The sequence below is a fragment of the Vanellus vanellus genome (assembly GCF_965231255.1).
Source record: "Vanellus vanellus genome assembly, chromosome: 12".
NCBI classification, from domain to species: domain Eukaryota; kingdom Metazoa; phylum Chordata; class Aves; order Charadriiformes; family Charadriidae; genus Vanellus; species Vanellus vanellus.
Genome location: NC_138917.1, coordinates 15,327,981 through 15,346,322, shown reverse-complemented (window position 1 = coordinate 15,346,322; position 18,342 = coordinate 15,327,981). Strand labels below are relative to the sequence as shown.

Below are 18,342 nucleotides of genomic sequence, written 5' to 3'. Positions count from 1 at the left end.
CTTTTTGATGTAGGAAATAACATGTCAGATCTCCAAAACAGTAAATGATATTTTTCCATTAGTCTTGTAACTTGTCTTTATGGGTAACAGTATGTAGTTATAGCACTTAGTCTAAAATAATCTCTTCTGGTGCTAAAAAAAATAAAAAAAAATGCATGCAGCAACCAATCCGAAAGGCACAGAAACTAGCATTTCTTAGCTTACTGGCTGAAATTAGTTAATTGTATAGTATTTTGATGTGCTTAAGTCAGATCACAATATTTACATCTTGGCGTCATTGCAACTGCAGTTCAAAACTCAAGGTAAAAACATAATAAACTGGGAATGGCTTAAAAAAGTGCTTGACTTGGACCAAGAATTTTAGGGGCAAGATTCACTTTTTGCTTGCTTTTTTCCTTCATCAGCACAAGAGATTGCAATTTATAACCTCCCTGCTTAATTTGTATTGATAATCTGTAGAGATTTTTCTAGGATACAGTCTTTTCACCATCCTCTTTGGGGTAAGCAAGTTTTGGGGGTAGTACTTTAAATATGGTTACAGGTTTGACACGTGCAAGTTTAGGCTGCTGAGATCATGTATTTAGCAGTACTGACATAAACAGGTATCCCCCCACCACCCAGTTCTTACTTATGTTGGTTGTCCGCTTGTACTGTATAAAATCATGTTGAAAAAAGTTTTGCATAGTAAAAGGGTTTTGTTATGGTTTCATTAAGCACCATTTATAATAAAGTTACAAAACTAGAAAGCTACAAAGATAAATTAAATTTAAAATAGTTTGTGAGGATTTATGATAAGTATTAGTTATTAGTGCCTCTGGCACTAATAAACCCCAGTGTCTATCCTCTAACTAGATTAAATTCATTTCTACCAGAATTCAGCAGATGCAGCAGCCATGGGTTGTTTTTCATTCCCAGGAGGTACTTTCTCCCTAATAGAAACTCCAGATACCCTTTTTTCAATGTCTAATTGTTAGACAGCAATCAGGAAAGTGACAATAAAATTGGGAACTTATGGTAAACACCAGTTAAAAAAAAAGAAGGGAAAAGTTAAAGGGGCCATGGTTCAAAGTAGTTTCTTAATGAACTTCCTAACTAAGGAGAAAAAGGAAGATACGCTACCCTGGAAAACACAATACACAACTTAAAAAGTTGAACCTCAATAGTGGAATAAAACTTTTCAAGAGAAGAGCAGTCATTGTACAAGGAAGGTAAATTGTCAAAATGAAATTTGAAATGAGGAAGGGCGGCAGATTTAGTAGTTTGAATCAAGAGGTTCTTTCCTGTTTTCCCAGGAATACACTAAAATTTCTGTCTGCTTAAAAATAAAAAACCCTCCAAAACAAAAAAACAAAACTTTGGATGCAGCACTATAGGAATTCTACAGTCAATGATGACGAGAATTTTGATAGGGTAAATTAGTTGGATTATTTTGTATGAACTTCAATTCCCTGCTAAAAGCAGTTTTACAGCTGCTTTGATGTGCAGGTGGGGAAGTTTCTGCTTTGGTTAGTTCCCAGGATAGGTGACATTCCAGGGCTTCCCATTGTAATGCACTTCTAAGGACTGTTTATTGGAAGCTCGTGGATGAAATGTATTGATTGTGAAAATTTTCTGTGTTGTGATGGCTAAAGGGACAGACATGTTTGTTGAAACTATTAGGAGTCAATTTATTTGAAATTGGTCCCCTAATAGTGTAGTTTAGGATACATACAGAGGTGATTGATTTTATTGCTATGGCAGTAGCTTTCCCTAACCACCTGTCTGAACTTTCTAAATGTGTAGGATGCTCATCAGCAATAATAATTCTGCAGCAAGAAATTCCCATGTTCTAGAGCTTATGTTCTCCTGAACAAACTAGGGGTTGGGTTTTTTTCCATTACCAATCTTTTCATAAATTTTTAAGGAAGCATGTGTTAGAATAATATATTGAGAAATAGCAAGATTGAGACTGTGGCAGGCCTCTGCTTGATGTGATACCTTCAGTTGCATATTATTTCAAATAAGAAGATGGTGGTATTGTAGGTTTCCCTAACACCATATATAAGGCCATGCAGGCAGACAGGGCTGTAATATTTGATGATGTCTTGAAGTGCCTCCCTGGGGTGCCCCTGTTGGAATCCAACCCTAGCCTCAGGGTCCCTGTGGTAATGGATGCACTATGCAATGCTTCTCCTTATCCCCGCTGGGCCAGAGAGCACAGGATTTGCTCCATAATTTTAAAAAAGGATGTATATTTCACTGTGGAGGTGTTCAAATGTTATGCTTGCTTTCTTTCGTTTAGAGAGAAATAAACTTTTTAGCAGTATCACAGTGAGCACAGGCACAGCTTGCAAAGGATCTCTCTTTAACGTATTATTGAATGTTGTTACCATGTCACCCAAAAATACTGTGGAAGATGATATCTTTATCCAGCTGACAAGCTATAAATTTTCTCTCAGGCAGCTCTGTAAATGTGTGATCTTCCCAAGAGCTTTTCATTTTAAGCAAATGCGCAAAATAATCAAAACAAGTATGGATTTATTTAGAACTACCTAAGAGATTTTATATTTAATTTTGAGCTTATCTTGTGCTTAATCTTTAATGAAACAAGTCTACTAATTTTAAAAAAAGAGTGTTTCACCTTAGCCAGAGAGCAGTCCGCTCCACACAATTGAAAGAAATGGGGAAAAAATCAAAGAAACAAACAAACAACCCAACTCCCCAAACCCACCAAACCAACAAACAATAACAGGAATCAAAACCCCAGCATCTTTAGTAGGGAAAATTATGGTGACATTATTGATGGTCAGTGTCACCAGGCCAATTGGGATGGCCAACCTATTCTTGTCATATTACATTCTTTGAATTATCCTGTTGCAAACCAGGCTGTGTTTTAATTATTTTTTTTTCCTCTTGAGACCAGGGATAATACTGTTATAATGACCTCACTGAAAAAAAAAGGAAGCCTGTGACTCAAAAGCTTTCCTGTGCAGCACTGGCAATCTAGGGGGAGGGCTAGAAACAAGAGGTGCTACAATGGTAAATGATATTACAGTAGGAAGGAAAAAAGATGTGCAGTATGAAATAGGCATTCGTATCAAAGAACATTATAACGCCTCAAGCTTTCTCTGTCCTTAGGTGTGAAAAACAGAATGTTACCTTTTGTAATTTGCCCTCTTCTCTGGTAAATCAGAAGTGTCAGGGATAATGCACATAATCAGATTTCTTTGTGGCCAACAGCTTCTTCAGTGAGGTGTCCCCTCCAATTTTATAATCCTCATTACACTCTGTGGTGTTTGCTCACACTAACTCCCAGTAAAATTAACAGGAATGTTGCATGACAAAGGATACCTGATAATAAATATCCTTACTTTGTACTACTGTTTCCAGAATGCCTAATATAAGGTTTTATATTTAGCTAGTATGTGATTTGCTGATTTATTTCTGGTGACAAGACTTTGTTGACAATGGTAATGATTTTTAAATAGCTTTTTAGTTCTTGCTGCATTTATGTCTTGGTGACTGCCAGAACTCTGCTGAAAATTTACTAACAAGAGGAAAAAGTCACAACTCCCCAGTCACCCTTCATTTAAAGCTGAATGCAAACCTTGCTGCTTTGTCCAAGCTTCCCCACAGTAGTGCTCTCATTCTTACTGATTCATGCAGAAAATGAAAAGCAGGAGACTTTTTGTCCCTGTTTGTATGGATAGAGGAAGAAGAGAGGAAAGCAAAGGGTAGAAGCATGACCCTTTTCTTTGGACGTGTTCTCAAAATGCTCTTTTTCTGGCAAATGTTTGTGACTGTGCTCAGTCACAGGCCTGAGTACAGTCAATAAGTAAAGGCCGAACAGGGGAACAATGAAACATTCATGTGTACCGAGAGAGCTAGAACAGTAGGAACTGGTAGACGTGGCAGGATCTGAGCAAGGTGTTAATCATGTGCCTCAGGAGATTGATTGCAAGTATAGAAATGGGGATTAGTGTGTGTTTTCTCATCAGAAAGCTTGAAGTGCAGCCATGAGCTTCTGTCAGAGGTACGTCACAAAAGCAAAAAAGGAATTTGTAAGCAAGGAAAGTGAAGTCACTTTCCTATTCCCTCCAATATGTTCAAGGCAACTATTTCATAAATAAATAGGCTTATGCCAAAGAAATACCTAAATCCTATACAGGTGTCTTCCTGATTTGAAACATTTTAGGAAGGCTTAAAATGTTGGCTGTTTGCCTGAACCGCGACTAACAATATAATGAAACAAACTGTAAGAATTTAGATAGGAACTACCTACAATGTGCTTGGTATAGGACTATGTATGCCTCTTGGAATACTAACTCATTTGTGCCAGCTACAGGTGTCTGCAGACACTGTTTGCTGGGGTTTTTTTCTGTATTAAACTAAAGATGTGTTGAGTTTGGTTCAGAACTTTTATATAACATTTAGGCATTAGTTGGCACCTGATTCCTGATTATTTGTGTATACAGATTATCAAACTAATTCAGATTTGGTAATAGACTCTAACTTAAAAAAAAAAAAAAAAAACAACAACAACAACAAAAGAAAAAAATTGTTTAACTGATGACTTATTACTTGATATTGTTTCTAATTACCTATCACTCTCCAGTAATGTTGTTCTTCAGGCCATGGTGTAAGACTTATTTCTTCCATACAGACACAACCTGCTAAAAACCTTGCCAAAAGAAAACCCTCAAAAATGCCTTCTTATGTTCTTCAACCTTACAGACACACAAATTCCTAAACTGGAAAAGTTATTATGTATATTTCACACTATTTTAAAATCAGTTTTTTGTCTTGTAATGACTTACTCAATTTCTAAGTAGTTACAAATTTATTTCTGTATAGTATCATGTGCTACATGTCCACAGAATTTTTCCAATGTTATACCACTTAAAATATTGTATAATTACACATCTCATTTTTGACTCAGAAGGGGCTAAATGAAGACCACATATTTATGTAGTAAGAACTGGATGATTCAGGAGATTTTGATTGGTTTTAAAGGCTTTTAAATGTAGTTAGTTGGAATCTAAAACAGGTCAGGGCTGACTGGAATTGTACTTTGTCTAATGACTAGTTGTGAATTCTTGCAAAATAACTTGGTCTTAAGCCTCTCCTTGGATTCATACTGATCAGTATGAATCAGTGCTTGTGCTGGCTCTTTCTGTTGCTAATGGTGTACCACTTCTGTCTTGAAAATCAGAGCTTGTTGTTCTGAAAGATAGTTTAGATTAATTACTTCACCCACATTGGCAGACAGCCATTTGCTTCCCTCCTAAAACTGCAAGGTAATAATTGTCTAGAAATATGCTGATCACAAATATTTCTGTGGAGGTCCATGACCTATCAGATTTGCTGGATAGCCTACAACTGGTCGATAGATTATTAAAATGTATTTTCTAAATAACTGCTACATAAAGAAAAAATATGTGCAACCTAATCCTATGATTCCTGTATGCTAGGATATCTACAAAATGTCAAGATGCTGGATGTTAGCAGGAGGGATGAAGCTGGGGAAGAAGGCAAGTCTTACATTAACTTATATACAGCTTCTGAAGAGTTAGTAGATTTGATATTGCCTAAAATCTCCAGTTCTGAAAAAGCTTCTGTAATATGTTTTAATATGTTTATATGATTTAAAGGGTAACAGGGCACATTTTTTCCACCCAGAATAACTTTTTAAAGTAATTTAGTATCTTTTTCACTTTAAAAAGATTATTTTTATGTCTCCTCAACGCTCTGTCCATTGCTAAACTAAAAATCCTTGTGTCTTCGTAATCTTTCTGTAAAGCCTGTCTCCCACCTCTTCTTCAACTTCAGCTTCTTATAAATCTTGAAAAAGGACATAACTGGTAAATAAATCAAATGCATGGAGTGCAAACAAAACCGGAAAATCTTTCTTTATAAAATAAATGAGCTCAGTTAAATTAGTTATGATAATTATTTAATACAGAATACCAGTCATACTTTTTCAGGCTGTCTGTCTGTCTTTTAAGCGTTCAAAGACTTAGTACATAGCTGCACTATAATTAATAATAGACTATAACATATAGTTTCTATGAGTATTTCCAATGAAGTTAACTGGGACATCAGGACCATCAAATCCAACCAGTCTAATATAACATTAGCTTAAAAATGAAATATTTATTATTTTAAATATTAAGTTTTGGATTCTATTTATTTGCCTTTTGAAACTTTAGTTTTTACTTTTGAAGGTTTTGTTTGTTCACTTTTTTTTTTTTTTTAGTGGAAACCAAATTTGAGGGAATCACTTGAATGCTGCAGATGTTAGAGGCAGCATTGCAGGAAAAAAAAAATCCCCAAGCCTTTTGTCATGTGAAGTATTTGTCAATAAAATTACTGGAGTCAGCAATCCTGTATACGTATGAGGCTTTGCAGGTTAAGAGTGGGATATCACACTTATTTCAGAGAATCTCATGACTTCCTTACAAACTAGGTTTAGTTCAACAGTTTATATAAGGTCTTCAGCATATCCAAAAATTGCTTTCTTGTGGCGTTCTTATTAGCTCAGAATTTTGTTACTATACAAAATGTGTAGTCCAAACATATGAAACAGCTATTAATGTTTACCTGAAAAAATAAGATTATTTTTTTAATGAACTGTTTTAAGTAGTTGTGCTATTCTTTCACTTTCTTGCTGTCAGAAAGTCCCTCAATAAACTGTTTGGGAATAGAGAGGTTTAGCAGCCTAGGCAGTGAAGAATATAAATTAAAAAAAGGATTAAGAGATCAGTAGAGATCAGCAACCGGTCTTACATCTTAATCAGTATTATTGTCTTTAAGAGTCCTCATGGATGTTGGAGACAAACTTTAAAAGTTTGTCGTCCTTCTTTCTGTGATACTGGGAGATTGTGGACAGCAAAAATCATTAGTAATGCATCTATAGTGCTAATATGTATGAGGAAGATATTAATTGGCCAGAAAAAATAAGGTTAAAAGTATCTTATTTGTATTTTTGTAAATAGACTGTATGTATGCATATGAAGAATAGCTTTTTTTCTTGTGAAGTCATACTGTATTTAGTACTTTGAGCAATTATCCTTGGATGTCCTTTTGTAATTTGTGTAATCAGTAATTTGTAATTAGTGTACTATGTTACCTTCAGGTACTTCGTTTACACAAGTCTCAAAATGAGTGTGTTTTGTTGGACACTATGCACTTATTTTTCTTAAGAGCTTAGTGTTCTCATTTCAATACAAAAAAAAGCAGTTAGAATAGGATACACAAAACTGGGTAAAAATTAATTTTTCATTACTTTTAGAGACTTCAGAATGCTCTAAGTAGAAAATTCGCTTAAATGTGTGTATTTTTGCTAGCTTCAGTGTTGCTACAGACAAGATTAGAAGTTGGTTTACTTTTGGGTGCTTCACTTAGGAGGTAGGCACTTAGCTACCAGGATCAAGTGTTACCATGAATGATCAGAAGCAGTGTTTCTGCCCAAGAAACCAGGTCCAGCCACAAAATTATGAGTATCCAGTTTATCCATTGGTAACAATATTTCTACATCCGAAGAGAATGCTGCCACGTGTGGCTAATACTCTCTTCATTCTTGAAACAAAGAATGTGTTTTGCAGAAACATAAAATATCACTAATGACCTTTCACTTTAAATCTCATGTATACTATAATAATATATATGAGCTTTGTAAAATATGACATCAACTCACATAAATAGTGTGAACTAGTTTATCCCTTTTACTAAATGAATATGAAATAATAGTACTTTTAAGAATAAGAAGACAGTAATCCCATTAAACTACAGGCCTACATACATATATAACTTTATCAACCACAGGGGTATTATATACTTCCATAGTGACAGTAGGTGCTTTTCCTGCTAAACAATGCATACAAAAGTAATGTAAATAAATTAATAATTAGTAAAACTTGATGTTAACAACTAACTTCAGTTTGCAACTATTATATTGATCGATACTGCTAACGTAATGGCATCCCCATAGAGTCAGCCTTTATTACTCAGCATTTAAAAGGCCCTCAGTTGGACTGCTGTGTCCATTTCCCAGAACTATAGTCAAAAAAGAATAAAACGAGCAATTGCAGAGTATGCAGAGAGAAAAGACGAGAATGATCAGAGGCCTTGCAGTGGTGACCTAATAGATGGAAAGGAACTGATGTAATTACTGAGGATTAAAGCCTTCAAAAACAGAGAAAGAAAAAAATGTTTCTGTGTTCACAGAAGTGTTTCAAGAAGGGGCTAAAATTATAATGGGAGGTTTAGGTTATATATCATGGGGTGAAACAATGTGATGGTAAGGACAGACAAACACTAGAATATGTTTTGGAGGATGGTTTAAAAATTTCTACTGTAAGAGGATTTTTATCAGCTGTTTAGACAAACATCTGTCAGAAATAACGAAAGCATAGCTGATTCTACCTTGGAGCAGGAAGACAGATTAGATGACTTCTTAATGTGTCTTTCAGACTGTTTTACCCTAATTTCCTACAGTAATGAAGCTTGTGTGATGTTGCTGTGGGGTCTATTCCAGACAGCCCTCTCTACTACCTTTTGAACCTGTAGGTTAGTTTCACCCTGGTTTGAGGGAGGAATGAGTCTCAAAGACACAAGTTCCTGTAACTTTCTTGGGAAGTGTAATGATGGATTGTGGAGGAAAATAGGTAAGTGGTCCTGTTGAAGGAAGGAGGGAAGTGTGAACTCTTTGGTCTGCCAGCTGGAGAGGTCAAAGGTGTGAACTGGGTGACAGAGCAGTGGGTGCGTGCACACAGCTGGGAAGCAGCTGCATCGGGTACCCCCTCTGGGGCAGTGGTCAGTTACAGGCATGAGCATGCCGGGGTGCTACAAAGGGTTAGGTAAGGCATGTGGGCAAGCTGGAGGCATTTCAGAGGTGAGGACAGCAGGAACAGGGGAGTGAAGTGGAAGGTTCCTGTGGTAAAGAGAGAGAGAGGAGAAAAATCCATTAGAAGCCAGGCTTAGTTACTTTCACTCCTCAAGGAACTTGTTTCTGTACAGTGAAAGGTCAGTGAAAAGCAAATGCTTAGTAATAGTGACCAACTAGCAACGCGCTGATCTGATACAGGACTGCGAGACTCTGTCAACTTGCCTTTTTCAGCAAAAAGTTAGCGTGTGTTTGCAGGATCAAAGCCTTAACCACAGAGATACTTTGCAAGAAACTACACAGACTACTGGAACTGATAGGCACTCCGGTTCTCGTATCTAAAAATACTAACTGCTACTATTAGAGAAGCTTTTTTCCTTGTTCTCCATAGGAGACTACCTTTTTTGAAGTTTCCACTACTGAATAGGCTTCCATATGTTTAAAAATACATCAGATGATTGGCCCTACTCTGTACTAAAATCAAAGGTGGAAAAAACCCTCTAATATTGATAACATGTTGCTATCCAGGACAAAAATAATGCTTTACTTAATCATAATGTATTTTCCTAAGTATTCAATGAGCCAACCCAACTATGGGTTGGCAATCATTGCCATGTGTATCGTTCCTTATGAATACCTAAAGGAAAAGCCTCAATAACTACTGCATAGATACCAGATGTGCAGGGAAAAATTATGCGCAAAGAATTTACGCTCCTATAGTTGTCATCCTTTGACAATAAATAATTGATGTTAATCTATACTTGGGAGGATTCTTAAATAGTGGGTTTGGTACATATTGTACTGCATCACTACAGTGATGTATTTTGGAGAAGCTGCCTTAAAACTTAGCCCAAAATCTCTGAATAAGAGCAGCCTTGGCAGATTCAACATAAAAATGTTATACAAAAAGAAGTGCTTTCTGGTCATCAAAAGGAATGAGGAGGATATTGAGAACCATCTGGATAACCAATTATACTAGCCAAGAAACTGCTTCAGTCATTCAAAAATTGAAATAAGACAGCAAATACATATTTTAAAATATTTTACTGAAAATAAAATAAACAGTGGCTCTTCTCTGGCAAACCTCTGAATAGCTTCAGTAGATGAACAGGGTCCTAATCCAACAAAGCATATGTAAGCACACTAGTAATTACATTAATTTCATCCAGTTTATGTGCTGAAAGTTATGTATGTATTTAGGGCATTGCTGGACTGGGGCCTAACCTGAGTTGTGCAAATCCTTTGCAGAGGGAGAGAGCGGAGGAAGGGTTTGTTGTTAGCAGTCCCTTAAAATCACCAGAATGCTCCTGTGCTGGATGCTACTGGCCTCTGTAAGAAAGGCCCCTTCCGAGGGCTCTTTCAATTTTTTACACTAGAATTAATAGCCCTTGTGACAGACCCCAGTTGGGCCTTTCAGGCCCTGACCCGGCAAACGCTGGCGTGCTAAAAATCTCGCTTTCAGGGCCGGAGCGCGCCCGCGGGCCTGGAGGGGGCCGCCGTCACGACCCACCGGACGCTGGGGGGCGAGGGCCGGGCCTGCGGCCTCTTCCCTGTTCCCGGACGCGGCGCCGCCCCGGGCTCGCTCTCTCTCGAGGGAGCCGAGTGGCCCTGGCGGGGCTCGGCGGGCGGCGCAGGTAAAAGGCGGCCTCTCCCCGGACCCGGGAAACGGGTGAAAGCACGGAGGGGCCTGGGGGCCGCTAGCAGCCGGCCGCCAGCCGCGCAGGTTCCCCGCAGAGCGGCGCGGAGCCCGGCGGCCTTTGTTCCCAGCGCCGCCGGCCCGCGCCGCGCCGGGAGCTGGGCTGCCCGGCCCGCGCGGCGCTGCCGGGTGCGCGTGCGCGCTGCCGCCCGCCCGCCTCGGGAGCGCGCCTGGCAGGCAGGAGAGCTCCGCCGCAGCTGGCGCGCCCCCGTGGCGGTGTCTCCTCGGCCGGCAGCGAGAGGGAGGAGGGAGCGCGCGGTCGGTTCGGGCGGTCGGGCCGGGCACCGAGCGTCTCGGCGAGAGCGGCACAGCCAGTCGCCCCGCAGCCCGCACGATCGGTGGAGTCAGGCCGCCGCAGCGGGGTCCCGCCCAGCCCAGAGCCCACAGGTGAGCGCGCCGCGGAGGGAGGCCGAGGGGCCTCGGAGGGGCGAGAGCGGATCGCCCAGCCGGGCCTTCTCCCCGCCCGGCCCCTGCGTGGGGCTGGTGCCCGCGGAAGGCCCCGGCGCGGCCGCGGGGCTGGCGCGGCGGCCGCAGAGGAGAGTCGGGACAAGGCCCCGCTGCGGCCTAAGCGCAGCCCGGGCGTCCGGTTTCCTGCCGGCGGCCGGGCCCCGCGCCGCCGCCTGCGACGGGGGCTCGAGCAGCCTGGCCTGAGGGAGCGAGGCGCGGCGGGCCCTTCTCCTCCCCGGCCGGGCCTGTGGGTCCCGAGGGGAGGAAGGGAGGAGGGAAGCGGCCCCGCGGCGGCGGGCGGCTCCGAGCCCTTCTGCCCAGCTATTGTGCGCCAAGCTGAGGCGGCGGCCCGGCCCGGCCCGGCTGCTGCCGAGGGCCCGCCGTGCGTGGGCCTGGGCCGCGGGGCTGCCCCTTTGTGGGCTCGGGCCCGGCCTCGCCGCGCGGTGCGCTTTGTGCTGGGGGGAGCGGAGCGGGGCCCGGCCCGGCGAAGGTCAGCAGGGCCGCGGCGGCGCGGGGAGGCGGGGGCGGCCTGTCGCTCCGGGCCCCCGGCGGCGCCCCTCGCTGCCTGCGTCCCGGCGGGCCCGGCCGCCGCGGGAAACAGGTTGACGGAGTAAACGGGCCGCTGGCTGCCCCTCTGTGACATTTCCTGGGAAGGCTGCCGTCTTCCTCTTCTCTAATCCGGTGCGGGCTAAGAGTGGGGGGAGATTCTTGCTCATCCCACGGGTTCCCCTGCAAAATTAAAAGGTTGGAGACCTTCCTTCTTTCCCCTTTCTCCACCGTTTTAAAAGGACGGGAAACAATAGCTTTTGTAGTGAAAGGCAAAGCATTCTAAGTGTTTAGTCAGAAGTACTAAGTTTCTTTTCCGGTGGTGAACGGGTGGCACTTTTATTATAAGCTCATATTCCATTTGCAACTGTAAACATACGATATTTGTCCAATATTCTCTCTTCAGTCTGTATTTCAAACAATGTGGGTGAATGCTACCTTTCCTCTGTAATAATTAGTTTCCTCACATGCTAAATAAATTGATAAAGTGACTTAATTTGTTTAACGTGGTAGATGAGTGGATGTTAGGAAGCTCATGGCTAATTGGTCTAGGTCGTGCAGGACATGGGATGTTCCACACGTGGGACGTAGTTTCAGTTGTCTGTTTATCTCCCTTCTTAAGTCTGAGGCTAGCACAGTGTACTCCAGAGAGGGAGGAAAAAATGGAAGCAACTCTTCTCAACCCTGAATTGTTCAAGCTGGTCTTCAAGAAGATTTGAAGTATTGGAATACAGCTGGACTAATACACGGGCTTTTAGGATAAAACTTAGATCTCTGGATTAGTCATCTCTTGCAGAAAATAACTTTGTGGAATATACCTAAAGAGAAAATTGACTAGTTCTACTTTTATCATTTGTTCTACGCTGTAACATTGATGTAAAAATTGAGTGCTAGAAATGATGATTGCATTAGTGTCAGTGGAAACTAAGGTTCTTAAATAGTTTTACCACTTTTCACAGTAGTGAAGTATTATACAGGAAAGCACAAGGATTAGAGTTATCCATCAGTAGTATAGTTTTAGCAATCTGTTGTGACCCAGGAATTCTGAAACTGGTGGTTTTGGTCCTGAAAATCCATGTCATTACAAAGTATCCTGTCCATTAATCTGTCATTTCTATTGGTAAGGCTTTAGTGCTATAGTCTAATTAGACTGCACTAGAGGAGTTAGCTCAGAAATTCAGTGGCTCCAGCTAAGTAGGTGTGAACTAAAGAAAGTAAATATTTTAAATAACACAAGTACTTTCCATACTTAGATTTGAGCAGAGTTGCTGCTGTCTGCTTAGTTTGAATTGAGAAAGAGGTACTGTCAAAGGCACCTGCCTCTAATATGGAAGAGGATGTTTACGTAAAAATCAACTTTTTTTTGGCCCGAAAACTCAAAATCAGGTAGGATAGTTTCATGAACTCTGGTCTTCATGTGAAATGTTCTGCAGGACTATACATGCAACTCCTATGAGAAACATTATCTTAAATTTTAGGTTACAATCTGTTTGCTTCATTTTTCTGCTTGTAATCTTGTAACTGTCAGCTTTAAAAGTTAGACTGAGTTTTGCCAAAAAGATTATCAGTGTGTGTTTTGCTTTAATGGTTGTTTTATATCATGCTATAGTGTGTTTAGCTGTCAACTATACTAGGTAAAGAAAGAAAACAAAACCTAGCATTAATGCCCCGTTAATACTCTTAGGTTTTATGCCACACTTCATATATGTATGTATTTTCCAGTTCTAATCCATACTACATACTATGTTTCTGTAATGCCTGGGACAATTGTTTTAAATATATGCCTGTTGAGTTAATCTATGAAATGATGATTGTTTCTGTTATCATAGGAATAATGAGAGATTTGGTTACTAATTCCACAGTACTTTAATCAGATAAAGTGCTTGATAATTGCAGTTAACCAAATGGTGCCCTTCTGATTTTGACTTGTTTCCCTTTGTAGAAGCTGAATACGGAAGCTGAGGTTGGCTGTGTTTTCAGTGGGGAAGTAAAATATTATTTGAATGGTGAAGACTGTATTTGTCCTTTTGCATCTGGAAAAGCGTTTTTAAAAATTGCTGTGGATGTATTCCTACAGGGAAATGGATTTTAAAAGTGCAACAAATTCATCTACAGACAGTTGTTGACCATTTCCTTTTTTGTTTGCCTTATCTAGAAACAGGTTTGTATCTTTTCTTGTAACAATTGATGACCTTGCTGAGACATGAAGAAAAACAAGGAGAGTGTAGTGATAACTTCTGCTTAAAGATTTAGTCATCAGCTCCTTTAAAGTGAAACAGCAGTTCTTTGAACTTTGGTATGTGTGGTGTGAAGTCTTTAAGTTAATATTTTAAAGTTCTTTCCTATGGTTCTTCATAACTAAACGGAGCAAAAATTCATTTAGTCTTTGATGAAAGACCACAGTGGCTTTTCAGTGTTTGTGTTTGGTTTTTTGAACACTGTCATGGAGGAGCATTTTGAATGCCACACTTTTTAAGAGTTATTTTCAAGTAAGTGTTCAGGTGAAATATGTCAAAAGAAAACTAGATACGAACGAAAATTTATGTTAAATTTTGCTAATGTACAGATTGTCAAAAGGTTGAAAAGGTTTTAACTGGAGTAGGAGTGTTTTGAAACAATTTACTGTTAAATTAGAGGAGAAAAAGCTTGAAAAGAAATTCCTTTATGTAAAAACTGCTAGGGCTGGTGTCTAGCTTAGAAAGGTAGGTGTATTAAAAGGCTTATCTTTGTTGTTTCTGTTTACTCTATTACAGATCTTTCATGAGGGAAGGTTCTATGTCTTCTATATTTTGCAAGGGGATGACAACTGAAATATTAGGTTTCAAAGTTCTGTTTTTTGAATATTAGTACATGTTGCTTTATGTTGAAACGTGATGTAGGTACTAGTTTGAAGTGGGTTTTAAAAATTAGTCTGTCATATATTTTTTCTAAAAGTCACTTAGTATTATTTCTGAAATACGTGCTTAGTTGCTGTTAACACATCAGTGTTAGGAAAGAAGAAATATTAGAAGATGTAGCACTGAACAAGCTGTGGCACATCCAGGTTACAGTTCTGCAGTAGCTAAAGACAGTTTCTGTTCAGGCTGCCAGGGATAACTTGCAGCGTTGCTGTCACCAATATGAATGTGAAATGGGCCAGTTTAAGTCACAAGTTAAGTTGAAAACTAGCTGCTTGTGAGGAGTGGGTACCTATCACCTGGTTCACTTCCCAGGGTAGTTTGCTGCATGGTAACATAAGAGCCAGTGCTGCTGCTGCAGATGTCATCCTCTGTCATTGTGGGTGTGCTCGGGATCAGTGTAAGTGCAGGCTTACAGCTGAGAAGGAATGGTCTCACCCTCCGTTGCCAACTTGTTTTTGGTGTCTTCCTGGTGTGCCAGTGTAAGCACTGACCTAGTTGTGCAAGACTGATCTTGTTGAGTACGTTACCTTAAAGAGAAAGAAAACTAATGGGTAAAAGGCAGGCAGCACAACCATTCCTTTTGGTGGCAGCTTGCTTTTGTTTGTTGTAGCAGTGGCGGAATTGCACTCTGACATACTGTATGTGTGAGCCTGTATCTGGTGGATTGTACTTTGTGCTATAGGTGAACCATTTTCTTCAGTTGTTTGTAATGGTACCTGAAAGCTCGTAAGAAATACTGTGACTGAGCAGTTCTTACAAACACTGTTAAAACATATAAGAACCTTTGAAACATGTCATGTTCCTACTTTCTTTTTGAAAGATAAAGACTGTAACTCAGTGTATCAGCTTAGAACCAAGACCTTAATCCTATCCACAGATCTGTAAAAATGGACTCTGTGATTTTATTATATTTTTTTTTAATTTTTGAAGCCTCACTAGCTCCTGTAATTTTTTTGACCAGACATAGGGCTCAGATTTTGCTATCTTTGTTCGGATATTTTAATCTTTAATCTTCAATATGTATTTGTGTTGACTCATATATAACCCCACTTTAAGGTGTACAAGAAAAAATTCTCATGTTTACCTAAAGCTAGTTTTAAAATTCATGTAAATTTGTTCACTTTTGCCTATATATGAGCCTTATGTCTTGTTCCTTTCTTCTTCCGTATGTGCATGTGCAGTTGTTGTCTTCTAAAAGCTGTGAAAATGCTCTGCTCAACTGATCTTTTGATTTCTGAATGACTGTTTCTTTTGAAATATATATGCACATATATGTGTTTAATGTAGATATATATACAATCTAATTAGTCACAAAATGACTTTCATTCATAGGAATTTTTTCCCCTTTTTTGTGCATGAAGGTGTCACCGCAGTTGAGAGTTAATTTGCGTAGAGTTCATCTCTACATGGCCAATATCTGTGTGATTACGCAAGTACGTTAAGGATGTAATTTGAAGACTGGTTGCACAGGTGTGACTGGGGAATAATTCAGCTGGCAGATGTTGATGATGTACTGTAAAATTTTAGTCTGGCTTTGTGCTAGGTCAAGTATAAACATTAGAAAGGAAATTTTACAAATAAAAAGCATGCATTCCATAGTAGAAGTTGAGACAGACGTTCTTCTACAGCAGCTGTAAAGCAGTAATTTTAAGAGCACTTTTGTGCATATTAAAACCAGCTGCTGCCCTAAACAGCTTTATTTTAAAATCAGGTGTTCCATTTAAGGAAAAGTTGTTCCTTGTACAATCATAATTCTTCCATGGATGTACAGGTGCTCATCTCTACTAAAGGAGTTCAGTGGGGGGAAAAAGATTATTTTATGGAGGCTATTCCTTAATATGCATATAAGGAAGTAAGACTTAAGGTTGCCTGTGAAAGTTTAGATTTATTATTTCCTAATGTTTGTATGCTTGCTCTTCCAATCTAATATATATTTGTAATGCTCCTGTAAAAGAAAAAGGCTATAGAGTACTGAAGTTTACAATTACGCTCTGGATAGTGAGTCATTGTTAGGATTTGATGTTTGAGATTCAGCACTGCAACATAGACTCAAGTTTTGATTTACCTACATAACAGAAGAGAGGGCAATATTTTGCACAGAAGGATGTGGTGATAGGTGTTGAATTTAGAAAGTGCTGATAAAGAGAGCATGAAGTAACAGAATGATACATCTACTCTTGTCATTTCCAAACCATTTATAGTATCTTGTGTTTTATTTTCTGATGCAGACTCAGGCCTTACTTCAGAGTGACTATGGTTGAATTTTAATTTTGTATGCCATGAAGCATTTCCCAAGAAATAGAAATAAGTGAAATAGTGCATTTTGCTTAGCATTTGAGATATACCTGATCAGAATTTAATGGCAATAAAAGAACATATAATTCTCTTGCCCGAGAGCTCTTTTTCTGCTGAAATTGAATCACTTGCTACAAAAGCTTGGTGGTTGGGTTTTCGCAAAGAAAGTTGAGGTTGTTTTTTTTTTTTTTAAATACAAGGATCTGTCTAAAGAAAAGTTATTTGCTTTGCTTTCCATAAAATGTCAATATGGAGTTGATGGCTCAGAAGGAGGCCTTCAGATTAGATACAATAGAATTAGTGAGAAGGGAGTTGCCAATGCCTCCCTAATTTGTCTCTTTGATGTACAGAATGCTGGAATGATAGAGGGCAGTTTTCAATACGTGAGCGGGAGTTGAAAATAAACAGTAATTGAAGTTTGACTACTGCTGAGTGTAAAAACTGAGATGTTAAATTATTTAACATAGTGTCCTTTAGTGTATAATGATATTTAGTTATTACTAACCTGATGTAAATTTGAATAGAATCTGCAAAGTTAATTTAGTATCCTTATCAAGTTAATTCATTCCCTTTTGCATTTATGTCTGATACTCGCAGCTCCTTTTCATATTTTAAAACCTGTAAAAGGCAGGGAAGTACTTGCCTGTGGTGACTCAGAAACTTGTGATAGAGCAGGAACTAAACCGAGGTCTCCCATTCCACAGACTACTGCTCTAGTACCACTTTTTTTTTTTTTTTTTTTTTTTAAGGTTTCAAGGAATGCTCAATCTTTTAATGTAACATGGTGGTCTGTGGAGTCAGCAGTTCAACCTATTTCTGTTTGCTGTGCCTCAGGTTGATAAAACTCGCTGGAAGAGTGCTCTTATTCATGAGATAAAGCCACATTCTAAAACTGATGTTTTCATGAAAAGCAGTAGAGCTGTTGCTCTGTGCAGGAGTGTGACTATGGTAGACTTGTCTGTGGCCAAATTTGAGAATTTGAATAACATTGTAATAACAATTTAAAAAAAATTTAATGGTGGCAGTTGAATCCTTGTGCAACAGTACTACCAGAACAGCTGATTCAGAACTGATGAGCGGGGAAAACTTAAGTGACTTAAGTAGATCATATTGGTTTTAATGGAGGCACATGTACTTCAAAGAATGGATGCTAGAAACACAAGGCATGTAGAACATGGGAGTTTAAAGAAACAAAGTACTGAGAAGTTTGGAACCATCAGAAATGTGAACACGCCACTGTGTTTTTGCATTTCTTTTACTAAGGTCTTACATGTGTTACAATGTAGATCATTTCAGTGCTTTTCATTTTCTGCCTGCAGTATATCAACAAAATACGAGAGCCTGTGTTCCATCTTAGATCTCCATAGCTTTCCTTTTGAATTAGGTATCCATAGTAGGAAAATCTTACTTCCAAAGTGTAGAAATGTCCATTTAAAAAGTGTGGACTTGATCCTTTACATTTACAATGTTGTGCATTTTAGTCTCTTTGCGTTATTTGTGTGTGATAAAATAAAGACGTTATCTTTATCTGACATTGATCTAAATGTTCTTGCTTCTGAAGATTAAATATTTGGATTTAAAAAAAACCCAACAAA

The 18,342-nt window shown here is 39.4% G+C and overlaps 1 protein-coding gene across 3 annotated transcripts in view; it reads left to right on the top strand.

The window, feature by feature from the left end:
- The window catches only part of SIAH1 (siah E3 ubiquitin protein ligase 1), a 73,797-nt gene that overhangs the window by 42,941 nt on the left and 12,514 nt on the right, over positions 1-18,342 (top strand). Inside the window, exon 1 of one of the 3 annotated variants that reach the window (XM_082489578.1) lies at positions 10,531-10,946. The exons of the other annotated variants lie outside the window; for them this stretch is intronic. The gene's annotated coding sequence lies outside the window, so the exon portion shown is untranslated. Of the gene's footprint in view, positions 1-10,530; positions 10,947-18,342 lie in introns of those variants that run through there. 3 annotated transcript variants of the gene reach the window in all.